Genomic DNA, 14,377 nt, shown 5'->3' with positions numbered 1-14,377 from the left:
GCCTGGCGCCACACCCGCCATAGCTGCATCCAAACTATTAGGCGAAATCTCGGTAAAATAGCGTGATTTTGTAGCCCTTATATTTTGCATGTCGTTTGTTTATACATTTTTTTTTATTATATTTTTTTTTACTTTTATATAAGACACAAATATACACTATAGTACAGTTTAGAGAAGAGACAGGACCAAATTTTCACTATTGTTTATCTTGGCCGCCATAATGGCTCTTCAGCTCCGAGTTATTTGAAAACACAAACACAAGTATCCCCTCTCGATTCTTTACAGGACGCCAGTTTAGTTTATATATTTATCACATTTTAGTTTATATATTTATCACATTTTAGTTTATATATAAACCCACTACATAGTTTTGGATAATATATTTGAAAACAATATATATATCAAGGACGTGGCGCTGGACAATTTCATCGACTATTTAACCAAGTTGCCACTCCCTATCAAACGCAATGCAAAATCAAATGTGTCGAAGGAGGAACAGTGTGCTTTAAATTCCTTAAAATCTAACAATACTATCGTTATTAAAGAAAGCGATAAAGGAGCTGCCATTGTTATCATGGATGCGGAATATTATGAGAGAAACGTCCTTAAAATACTTGACGACAAACGGGTTTATACAACCATAGATTTGAACCATGATAAAAGAACAATGGGATTAATAAACGCCTTAATCCAAGATCACAAAAACGAACTGACGGACAAAGAACAGGATTATCTCCGAAAATTCGAGTATAAAACAAGTCAGTTTTATGGTCTTCCAAAAATTCATAAATCCAAGATGATCAAGGAGTCTTTTAAACACCAAAATGCCGAATTCATCAGTGTTTTCCATCCAGGCGATCTCCAATTCAGACCAATAATTGTCGGTCCGTGCTGCCCTACTAATAGACTATCAAATCTTATTGATATCTTACTTAGGCCGTACGTGCCAAATGTAAAATCTGTTATTCGGGATGACATAGATTTTATTAATAGATTGCCCCAAAATCTGAACGATGGCGACGTTTTCGTCACCATGGATGTTTGTAATATGTATGGCAACATTTCCCATGACCTATGCTTTAAGGCCATAGAATATTGGTTGGATAAACATCTTGAATGCAGTCATGGGAGAGTTTCAAACAACTTCACCCTCAAAGCTATAAGAATCATCCTGACTAACAACACTTTTACACAATTGGCGAAACAAATTACAAACAGATTCTTAGTATAGCGATGGGTACCAAGGCGGCACCACAATTAAGTAATTTAACAATGGGATTCCTTGAGGAAAAACTATACTCAATTGTAGAAAGTGAACATGGCGTAGATTACAGATTATATTTAGAATATCAGTCGAAACGATTCCTAGACGATATATTCTGTATTTGGAATGAACGAATTTGGCAACATTGCAGATTTGCAAAAAATAATGAATGATTTAGATCTAAATATCAAATTCACAATTGAAACGAACGATCTGCAAATCGCATTTTTGGACGTTCTAGTGAAACGAAGGGGAGAACTCCTTTTAACGGATATGTATTCTAAAGAAACAGATACCAAAAACTATCTTTCATATAAATCATGTCACCCACGCCATACCAAAAATAATATACCCTTTTCTTTAGCTAGAAAAATATGCACCATTGTGATAGATGAAGATCTCAGGGTTGTCAGATTAGGTGAGCAAAAAAGAAATTTATTGAAACAGTATTACCCCGTCGGGGTAATAGAAGTTGGGATAAATAAGGCTTTGGCAATTGATATCCAAACACTGAGGGCTACTAAAGCAAAAGACAGTTCGGATAATATCATTACCTTTGTCGCTACTCATAACCCCCAACATCCCAACTTCTTTAAAACAGTGTACGAGAGCAGGTCACTCCTGGCATCAAACGACAACCTCAGAACGAAATTTGATAATGTTCAATTCATTAAATCACAAAGACAGCCACCTAATCTGAAACGCCTTCTAACCAAAGCAAAATTGAATTCATCTATCACAAGGACCGGCTTTTATGTAACTAAATGCCCGGAACTTCGATGTAAATGTTGCGACCATATTATGCCAAATAACAAATAATTTTCATAAGTTTTGTGTCAACGACAATATGAATTGTGACACAAAAAATCTCATATGTCTTGACTTGCAATGGGTGTCTAAATTTCTACATAGGGGAGACGTCCACGCATCTACGGGATAGAGTACGCAACCATCGACGGGATTGTAATATTGAAAATGGGCCCTTATTTGTAAATAGACATATCTTTAAATGTGCACAACACCTACAAGTAAAATTCCAAATTTTCCCTTTTTATAAAATGAAAGTCGATGACACCACGAAAAGGAAATTAATGGAAACCCAGTTTATTAAAAAAAAAATACGTCCCTCGACTTAATAGTCAATAAGTAACAATTGGCCATCAGCTTCATTAATTTTCTTAAATCTATCCCATGATTATCTCATTGTTCCTAAATTGAACCCATATACTACAGATTAACACATGTGTGTACATTTTTCTATTAGTTAACGATTTACTATGTAACCATAGACAATGGTAACTATAGCCAATTAAAACCACAGTGTTACTATGTAAATATGTATAAATATACTATACTGTCCATCTTTATACAATGACATTATTTATGAATAGTCCCAAGACGGACGAAAAGTACTTTAAAATGTTAAAATTAATGTTATTAAACCAGTGTTGAAATCAGTTTGTCTCGGCATACCTTTTATCGTTTCATCGTTTACCGTGAAACAAAGTAGTGCAGCTTTACGGCTGTGCTAATATTTCTGGATATATATATATATATATATATATATATATATAAAAGGTGGGCATTAGGCAGACCATAAATACATATATATAGCCATTAAGCAGACCGATGGATTAGGCAGACAAAAACCGGTCTGCCTAATATTTTAACTGATGAATTTTACATGCTAAAAAGTGAGAAATCACATTTCTGTACTTGGAATAGATTTTAGTTGCCTCCCACAGTAATTTTGGGTATCTGGATTTAAAGAAAGAAAATTAATAAAATTTATTTTTTATTCTTAAGTTTTGACATAGGTATATTTCTTTATCTATTATTATGGGCATTAGGCAGAGAGGCTTTAACCCTGAACAGTTTTCTAAAAACATATGAATGTCTATATTTTTTTTTTATTTTTTAATTCAGGAAACATTGCTTTTAATTTTGATAACAAATTTGTTTCGTATTTTTTATTAATTTCGAAAATAATATTTTGTCATTTTGTTACTGTCAAAATTCTCGTTTCGACGTGAGAGGTCATTAATATTGAAACATTCACGAGTATATGACGTCAACGTCCCGATGACGTCAATGTTTCGATGACGTAAACGGCAGGTGTCAACCTCCTCTCTACCCGGGAACTTTCGGGACTTTTGGTTTGCATTTTTGGTTGTGGAAAATGGCACCATCGATCTACAGTATGGAGAACGGATGGTAAGTAAAATTATTATTATTTCGAATACCGAAAGAATTTTAAGTAAATAAACTAAATCAAATGACTATAATTGAGTATGGATTAGTCTTTATTTTAGCCAGAATGATAGGCCTAGATCTAATGCCAATGGGGCTCACTTAGACTTGGCCTTGATAAAACCATAGATAATACCGTATGATTGCCGACTCATGAATTCTCGACGTTATGTTGCGAAATTCGTGAAACGGCGAGAAAGGTGGTTGATCACTTCCGGTCTTCTGTTCTCGCTGTTTGATTACTATAGGCCCAGTAGCGATATTTTTATTTAGCGCTTTCTTGTAGTGTTAAATGTGGCATCATCTGGTTAAATGGAAACGAGAAATAGAAGCAATGTTCGAGGTAAGAATAAAAATGAATATCTTATAATTTTGATATGATATTGTATTATAAATAAGTATTACATTTCATGAAAATCTCGACACGTGTGTTGCCCAGGTAAGGCAAAGTTTGACAGCTTTGACCTACTTTTAAAAATCGGCAAAATAGAGTTTTCAATTCATTAATTTGTAAAATAATACTTGAAGATCATTAATAAATCGTAAATATATAAAATACAGTTTGGTATGAATAATAACATTGCTGTGTTGGCTATATATAAGCTTTTAGGCCCTAATTACACAATTTTTTAAAAAATCGTTTGTATTTTCAGCAGAACTGTACTGGTACCCGTCTTTTGTTTGCTACCTAGGGGCCTAGGGGAGTGCCAGCTTGTGAAGCAAATATATTTCATGTTGATTTATTGTGATACTGATAAATAATTGTATGTTTTATTTATGTTATTTACTTCTTTTCATATTGTGTGTGTGTGGGTGGGGGGGGGGGAGGGGGTATAAATATTGAGACACTAGACATTAATATATTGATAAAGTATTTTATTTTATGTATCTATTTATTTATATTTTATTTATTTATTTTTTTTTCATTTTTTTTGGGGGGGAGGGGATATTATTATTTTCATTATTTTATTTGTTTTATTTTAATACTCAACAAGGGATTTGGTTTAAATTGTTTGATTGTATTATATCATTATTGATTTTAATTTTGTATAGTTGAATTAAGCATAATTATTTAATTTTATGTATTTCAAACATCAGAAAATAAACCATTCAAGCTATGTGTAATGTGTTTGTATGGTTATGTTGATGGTTAAATAGGTTGAGAATTGAAGCCAAATGACCAATTTTCGCGAAAAAGGGATCTGCCAGTTGGTGTTACAGAATTCCGTCAATTTTGCTCCGATATTGATAAGGTTGGTTTTTTTACAATGCTGAGATGTATGGCTTTTTAGGAAATAACACGGTTCTGGAGAAAAATTAATATTTAAAAATAGCTGCCGGTCGATATTTAAGAATATGGGTTTACTGTTCCATGTAATTAAATTCATCATTAAAAATATAACCTACAATTTTTGTTTCAATTAAATAAGTTAATCTTAACAATAATATTAGGCTATTGCATTTTTTGATTTAAATAATTTAATCTTATCAGTTGAGGAAGAAAGAGTTGGTATTTCAATCTAATAAGGTGCCTATAAATTATATAATTATTCATCCAATTATGTAACATTAACATTGTCTGATCGCTTTATTTAATAATACATTTATTAATTTATCATAAAAGTATTGTTAATTAAAGATGCGTTTTTAAATGTTAAACAGGCATGATGTAAGAGCTAAATCTGCTTATTGCAGCTCTTTCTTTGGGCCTTAATGTTATGTAAATTATCAATTAGACATTTATTAACATGAAAAGACCATAATCAACTCTCGATGCCTTCTGATTGCTCAGATTTTAAATAGATTAGAACGGTATGGTGGTAAATTTTCAATATATTCAATTTGCATTATCTATTTTTTAAATGTTATAGTTAATAGCAAGAATGATCAGCTCTTTATCTAAATCTTACATAATTCCCCTTCAAATTTATGTTATTTGTTATTGTATTATTTTAATTTAAGACATAAAGAAATATATTTTGGTTCTCGCTTGGATGACGTGTTTTAATTTTTTTTTTTTTTTTTAAAAAAACCCTAACAAAACAGTCTTGTTAATTACTGCATGTAAATAATTTACCCCGGTTACACGAAGCAACTCTGTAAAAAAAATTGACTAGATCTATAGGCTAATTTGTCAAGTATGCAAACAAGTTAAATGTTAATGACATGAATGATATTGGATACCGTAATCATATATTCATATAAACAACATGATGAGATAAATGTAGTGCCTTACAATTTTTAAAAACTCATCTGTTACAAACAAGTGATAACTTAGAGCTAAAGACTTCGTGTAGGTATGTTTTGCCAAGCGCTATGAACACAATTTTTTCGGAATTTTGGCGCTATAGAAATGGACGTTCATTATATTTATTTATTTGGTTCTTCTGGAAAAATACATACATCTATTTAAGCACCAAAAGTACTTGGCTGTTCTGTTCAAAAGCTTATAGTTCCAAATTTTTAAACAAATCATCTTTCACATGATTTAATTAGCTATTTATTTTTATATCGAAGCCCGAAGAACAGGAAATCAAATTGGTGTGGCCAACATTGAAATATCAGATATCAAGGATGAAGTTGCCTTTATCAACTCTTGTAAATCTTTTAATGTAAAGGATTCCTGGAAGAATCTATTTTAGAACAAAAATTCCTTTTCATTGATAACTAAAGCAATAATTCCTTTTTTATTTAATACTAATAGTGTTTTCTTTTTCCTTATGTATAATTGTTATATCTACTGAAGCTAATTTAATTTCTCAACAAAGCCTAGATCAAAAAGACTATGAAATAATTGCTTACATTGGGGTGGGGTGCAAGCTGAAAAAAAAGTATGTGTGTATTTTTTTTTTTTTTTTTTTTGGGGGGGGGGGGCTGCATTTATAAAATTAACACAATTAAATGACAGAGGGACTTAAAATAAATAAATGGCCATTTTCTAAAATTATTAATTAGGCCTAGATTGGAAAAGAATTTTGTAGGGATATTTACATCTTTATCAACTAAAGTATACAAACAAAGCTGAATTTATTAAAAAAAAATGCACATTTGAATATAAACAAGATTTTTAAAACTGTTCTAATATACCATGCAATTGATAATAAAATGCAACATCTAATTTTATTAATCATACTATAGATAGGCCTATACCGTAGGCCTGTGTGTTGGCACAGAGGTGCGGGTTAGTTAGCTCGCAATATAACCTTTTTCCTTCTGCAAATTAAATTGTAGAACATTTTTTTTGAAGTATTAGAAAAATAAAAATAAATTGTTTGAAGTATTATCTCTATATCAAAAATATTTCCTAATTTTAGTGTAAATTGGTACGGTACATGAATAAAAAAAGGCATTTTTTGCCCATTTGTAACCTTTTTTCAACTTAACGTCACACAGTAGCTATTTAATCTTTTGCAATAATCTAAAAATATTTTGGAAGGAGATATCTTGTTCTTTTTTTCATATAATTTTTATATACGTGTTCATTTTATTAATTTCATAAACGTAAGTTTCAAAAACGTCAATTTCGCGTGTCACTGTGCGTACGTACTGTCGAAAGCTAGACCGGAAGTAAACAACCCCCCCTGCGCAAAAGAATATGCGCACAAACCAGAACGCAACATCACGTAAAGGCCTAAAGACGAGTCGGCAATCATACGGTATTATCTATGATAAAACTTAAAAGATGGAATTTATCTACAGGCCTAATGTAGTCTACCTGTACTGTTCACTTTTTGGGTCACCATAACATATGGTCGTTACGCAGTGTTGGGTGTTAAGACCATCACTATTCATTGTTTGTGTGTTGGATCTAGGCTGCAATTTTAAACTCGTGTTTACGTTTGGCACTTTTCTTTTGATAAATCTAACAGTAACACCAGTCAGCTGGAGTTGTATAGTTTTTATTATTTATTTCCAGCTTGAAGCCTGCATCACAAAGAAAACTAGTGCTACATGTATGTAGGCCTATCCATGAATCCAATCACTTGACAAGCAATCAGGTAGGCTTTGATCGTTTGTTTTAGCCTAATTCATTTTATACGATAGGCCTTTTGTAACAGAGTTGGATCAGCTGATATTCTAAATCTACTGTTTTTATTTTCAAAGACATTACAAATTATCAAATGAGACTATAATGGACTTGGGTACAGTGAACCATTGGTTAAACGTACCCCAGTGACAGTGGTTCAATTCAATCTGCTACATCACAGTTTTATGATCAAATTTTTAATAAAAAAATCAAAATGGATCAAGCTCTTGTTTATCTGGATTGAAGATTAGACATATGAATTGGTTGCAAGTACAAGAATTTCCTAGGCGTAGCAGTTAACATATATTTATGGAAAATGATAAGTGAAAGTAGTGAATTTTCACTTTTAAGCACTCTTTTGAAAAAACGATTGCCTAAAAAATAATTGACAGCATGTTGCTACTGCTTATTGACGGAGAAATAGGTCTAAAAATCAGTAAGAAGTTATCTCACTTCTGTGTAGTCTTGGGTTACCTAGTATTAAAATATCAATGGTGGTTTAACGTACTCATATGTTCAATGTGCCCCGGTCTCCCCTATACATATCGTTTTGTTGTGGCTAATCATTTTGTGGCGAAATAAAATTTCACAATATATAAGTCCTGATAAACTCCATTTCAACTGAGAAATTGTTAAAGATACAAAAGCTCAGATTTCTTACATTGGCAATTTAAGTCTTGGCATGTAGAGTTAGTAATTTAATGTCCAGTAAACTGACTTCTGACCTCAATACCTACATATTTACGTCATGTATTTGATTAGTCCTTTCCAAATCGATTACTGCTGCAAAAAGTGGTCATTTGAATGGTTTACACGGAGCTATATAACGTACAAATTACTCATCAATTCACAGAAATGTTTTTATTTTCAACAGCTAATTTCACATAAAATCTGGAAATCTGATTCACATTAATTCATTGATTGATACGACAGAAAAAAGATGTTTACATTTACAATGATTTTTGGAGTTAATTAATTTTGTACTAATCATGCAGTATTGACGTATTCGTTCATTTTTCCATGTATATATGCAATAGCCTTGACCAAAAAGGACACTATTCAGCATTTATATGACATGATGACCTAATTCCAACTGTCAAATTTGGTGTAACGCATTTGAGAGAGAGAGAGAGAGGGGGAGAGATAGATTGGGTTTAACTCCACTTGACACAATTAAGGTCATTTCGGGACTAACAAATGGTTCAATTTTATTTCAATAATTCGCTTGCGCGTGGGGGTCTTTAGCAGTGGGAGGACCCGGAGAAACCCAAGAGGTTGGACAGGCGATCCTACTCCTTGTCACGTACAACCGAGGAATCGAAACCAAGCCAGTTGACTCAATGACAGACCTTGTGATACAGCGCGCACATGCTAACCATTTGGCCACCCAACTCCCAAAGCATTTGGATCTTGAGAGGACGGACCTTATCAATATTCAGAGTTTTATTAAGTGGCCACATTTTCCGAAAACGTTGAGAATAGATAGAACTTTCAGTTTCATAGGATTTTGTTTTTTACAAATTCGATGTGAAGAATTGGGACAATTAGAGGATGAACCCTAAAGTTCTCCGTCCATCTCTTGCAAAATATGTGTGTGTGTGTGTGTCTTGCATGGTAACTGCTTATTTATTGCAAATTATTTCTTTCTTTCAGGCAAGAAGGAAATAATCAAGTTTATAAAAGAAAACAAACAACTTTTCGGTGCGTTGAAGTACCTTTCAGAAACCGACGCTTATGAAAAAAAAAACACACGTGAAATTACTTGATGAAAGAAAGACATAAAGACTGAAAGCGCCAAAAGCTCTTAAACACTGGATAGATAAAGAGCTGACAGTCCTCGCTATTATAGTTTAAAAAAACTAGATAATGAAAAGAGAATGTCTTGAAAATTCAATCAACTTAGCGCCGTTGGGGCTTTTTGGAGAAGAGCAGAGTCGATTATCATTTTTCTTTTTAACCAAATCACTACCTCCCAATTGTTAATAAATCCATTGAAAATCTCGAGCATCCGATAACATCGAGTGTTAATTACGGTCTTGGGATGTTAATAAATGTCTAATTATTAATCTATCTATACTAATATTTGTGACTGTCGTTTGTCTGTCTGTTCGGGGTTGGCGGCTACACTAGGTCTGCCCCGAGTCTGAAATTTGGGGTACAGGGGTAGCTCGGACCGGGGAGTAACATAGGTCAGGTGGCGTTAGTCTACCTCTTCCGGTTTCAGGGTTATGACCCCAGAGCGAAGCCGGGCATTCTTCTAGTGATTTATATAACATTTACACGAACTCCCCTGAGAGACCGTATCACCCCTGCACTTAGGTCACTTCACTGGCTTTCAGTGCAAGCAAGAATTGACTTTAAATTGATGTCTCTCACATATCAATGCGTATACTGTGAAATGCCATCTTATCTGAAAGAACTGGTGGTACCTTACATGTCATCGAAAAATCTAAGATCAAGTACTAAGAACAACCTCGTCGTCCCAAAATATAAACTAAGCTCCTTTGGAGCTCGCTCATTTAGTGTTGTTGCTGCCAATATGTGGAACTCGCTACCTGAAAATCTTCGACCCAGTCCATCATTAGACTCCTTAAAATCCAGATTGAAAACATACTTATTTGAAAAATATTTGCAAGAGTGATTATATGTTTTTTGTAGCGCTATGAGCACGACTATATGTGGAATTAGCGCGAAATAAATGGACTTATTATTTATTAATGCATGTAGAAATATTATCTGGAATAGGCAGATTTGGCTATTACATAATGCATCTTTAATATACATGTATGTGCTTTTATGTGGACACAATGTTTTAAATTGGACTATAATGTTAGGTGTTTATCAGTCGAATAGTTTGATGCTTAGGCTAAGCATAGATAAACAATTTTATTAAGTCGATGATTTCTTACTCAATAAAATCATTTTTAATTGAGCCAGATTGGTGAAACTTGTGTGTATAGTTTCACTACACCAAAACCTTGATTAACTTAATTAATATGTGTCGGTTGAACACCAAAACCTTAACTTAAAATTTGTAGGTTGAACACCACGCTCACTCTTGGCTTGTTTCTATCACCTCTACCAACTTGAAAATGATATTAGATTTAAGGGCATATAGCTCTATTCTTGGGAACTTTAGCATAGACGAAGGTGGTGGGTCTAAAAGCACATTTTACTGTATATTAAGTGATTTCTATTCAATGATTGAAATTTTATTATAATTTTTTAATCAGTTATGTTTGGTAAATATGTGAACAGTTCAAACGTTGTTCATTGTTAATCCACTCTACACGATTTTTTTTATAGTTAGTTTGTCATTTGTGAATCAGGCCTTTTTAAATATTTATTGGATATTAGGCATCCATTTTTTCACAGTAAGCTACATGTATTGACTGAAATGGAACAATATTAAATTTTAATTAGTGTTTGTAATTTTGAATAAGGGATGATACTGAGTTTGAGGTTTAGCGTTTAGCTATTTTAATATGAAACTTTTGTCAGAATTAAAACAGCTTTTATTTTTCATTTTACTCTAAATTTCTCAAACATATATTAAGACTAAATGATCGATTTATAAGAACGTTTATTTTTGTTGTACATGTGTCATAGGTCATGTATTTGGATGGTTGGCATTCGTTTCAAATTCTTGAATAAATTTTATATTTTAAAGTATAATGTTGTTTGCAAAGTTTATTGTTGCTGCAAACAAGATTTATTTTACATCTAACAACTCTTAACAGTGCCACCGATTAGCGTAGACATAACCAAACGCTCCTTCGAGTATCCCTTGATATAACTAATAAAGTAATCAAAGTATATATTGAATTGTGTTTGACCCTACATCCTTCACTGTCCTTGTACCACGCCTCTCATTCCCCATACATGTGCCTTGCTTGAACCAGTAGTGCTCCCGACAAAAGACCCTCCGGGAATGCACATACCCCCCCCCCCCCGCTCCACACCATAAGTCGAGCCTAGCAATGTTTCCGTACCAACATTCCATATAAGTTTTCCCTAATAATATACAAATTGTCCTACCTAATGATCATGTTATAGACACCGGTATAAATAATAGCTATATATATTATTCAAGTTTTAGCTCGAGACGATTAAACAATTTATTAAAGGACAATATTGGTGCCAGTCATTTATACATATGTGATAGAACTGGTTAAACACGTTCCAAATATTATTTTATCACATCGATCATTGCTACGATAGAGGTGTAATCAATGCTTCAACAATCGGAATTATTAGTGAGCAAAAATTCGCCCATGTACCTGTTATCACCCGTCACTTCAGTGAGTTATATAGAGGGATAACTCGTGTTTTCCTTTTGCGTTCGTCACTTCCGGTTGTTTAAACATTGATTACACATCTATCGTAGCAATGATCTCTGTGATAAAATAATATTTGGAACGTGTTTAACCAGTTCTATCACATATGTGATAATGGCAGGCACCAATTTTGTCCTTTAAAATATAAAAGGCATTATCTCGCACGTGCCTTTCAATGAAATACCTCACGTGCGTCTAATATTGTTGCATCTAGTGTAAAGGTACGATTGCAAAGTTGCTCGTAAAGTCGCATCTGTGTTTTAAGTATAAATATATATATGCACTGGTCTGCCTAATGACTGTTTTATATTAATAAATATTAGGCAGACCGCCAAATATGTATATTTTTTATTTTTGAGGATTTTTTTTAAAAAAATTTCAGATATCAATTAGACAGCCCCAAAGGTGTCATTTTTAAAATTTTCATCTTCAAAAAGTAATAAGTATGGATTTTCACAAATGTCTACCTAATGCCCAAAATATAATACGGTCTGCCCAAATCATATATATATATATATATATATATATATATATATATATATATATATATTAAAAGGCTATAGTTAAAGCTACACTTAGGCGTTAGATATTCGAAATAAAGATGTTTTAGGAAAAAAACCTAGGTTTTTGCGAGTACTTTCCGCTTTATTAAGCTTTTTCAGGAAAATTTTACCAATTCCAACAATTGATGTGACGTAATAACGTCATGGTTACAACAATGAACTATAATGGCTATAATATGCACGATAAGATAATATGCATACATTATGTATCATTAACAAAATTATTAATTAAACATTTATAATTTACACAACTACAATGTTAATATAACAAAAACACCTTGAATTAAGCATTATTTCTCACAAATTAAAGGAGTTGCTATGGGTACAAAAGTTGGTCCGACATACGCAACATTAACATTAGGTTACCTCGAAGAAATTTGGTATGAGAAAGTACCCACAACCTTCGATAAAACTCTTAGCGGTATGATTAAGTAATCGTGGAAACGATTTCTGGATGCTTGTTTGTGCGTCCTTAATATAGCAGATACAGCGATCACCAAACTCCACGAACTCTTGAATAGCCTAGATGTCGACATTAAATTCACGGTTGAATCAAGTAAAGTAAAACTAAACTTTCCCGATGTCACGGTGAATCTTTTACCGAATGGTCAAATTGAAACTGATATGTACATGTATTATAAACCGACAGACACACATCAGTATCTCAATTTTAATTCGTGCCATCCTTCTCATATCAAACGTAATATTCCGTATAATTTAGCTAGACGTGTGTGCACGATAGTTTCACAATCGGATATCAAACAAATACGCCTTAATGAGCTTAAAAGTTTTCTAAAAAAGCAACACTATCCGGCAAAACTAGTAGATGATACCATTCGAAAAGCTTTAAGTTTAGATCAGAGCAAATTAAGGTGTCCCAAAACGATTTGTGAAACAAAGAGTCACAAAGAAGTTGCTTTAGTAACTATTTTCAACCCATCACAAGAAGATGGTAAATCTATAATTAATAATAATCTCCATATTCTTAAAAATAGCCCGATTATGGATGATATATTAAATAAGACAAAAATAATAAATAGTTTAAAGCAACCTCAAAGCCTGGCTAAATTACTAATCTCATCAAAATTCGAATCAACTAAAATCATACCCACTGTTAACAAGTGTAATGAATCCAAATGTAAAACGTGTTCAATCATAATTGAAGGTGCATCCATAAATATCACGGACAATTTTACATTTCATGTAAAAGGGGTGTTCTCACTTTCCCAGCAGCTACTGTTTTCCAGGTAAAATCATTGGACCAGTACTAATTAGGGTAACAATGGTGTTAAAACTATAGTCTTTTTCATATCAATATTAACCACTTTACATAAAAGTTATTTTATTAAAAAATTTAGCATGTACATATATATTTTTCATATCAATATTAACCACTTTACATACAAGTTATTTTATTAACAAATTTAGTATTGTACATGTATATTTAAAATCCGACTATATGTGATATCAAATTTCCGTATTCATATGAAGTCATCAAACCAGTTAATAATCTTTGATTTTCATCATGTATTCTTCTGTTTAATTATATGTACTTTCTTTTCTTTGGACGTGAAACGCCTCCATTTCCATATTGTAAAATTTGTATCTCTGTGTAACCCTGTTCTGACTTTAGTAGTTCTGTGAATCAAAAAATATTTGGATGGTTTGACGATACTTTCTTTAACTTTGAATGCCAACCTTCAACATTGTTTGTTGTTTCTGTAGGTAGTAACCAGGTCATTTCTCGTATTGCAAGTAGCAGGGCATTCACGAACAGTAAACCTCCAGTGAATGGTAGCTCCTCTTCTTGTCTTAACACTAAACTTATAATTATCATAAACTAGGCTTCGAGTACCTCTCGAGTTTGGAATGAATCTAACGTTTACCTGTGCATTAGCCAATTTGGAATGACATACAATTTGAACTTTCGACTATT

General features: G+C 32.7%; 1 protein-coding gene and 1 long non-coding RNA gene across 3 annotated transcripts in view; both read left to right on the top strand.

Moving 5' to 3' along the window:
• The window catches only part of LOC126807736 (delta and Notch-like epidermal growth factor-related receptor), a 385,935-nt gene that overhangs the window by 267,993 nt on the left and 103,565 nt on the right, over window positions 1-14,377 (top strand). The gene's annotated exons all lie outside the window — the stretch shown is intronic.
• On the top strand, window positions 3,713-4,723 carry LOC130013072 (uncharacterized). Its single transcript, XR_008788380.1, has 3 exons — window positions 3,713-3,857; window positions 4,168-4,278; window positions 4,613-4,723. It is a non-coding gene; the product is annotated as an uncharacterized LOC130013072 (long non-coding RNA).

This window comes from Patella vulgata, chromosome 1 (genome assembly GCF_932274485.2).
Source record: "Patella vulgata chromosome 1, xgPatVulg1.2, whole genome shotgun sequence".
In the NCBI taxonomy this organism is placed as follows: Eukaryota; Metazoa; Mollusca; class Gastropoda; family Patellidae; genus Patella; species Patella vulgata.
The sequence above is the reverse complement of the archived record's forward strand: the minus strand, read 5'-3'. Positions and strand labels throughout refer to the sequence as shown.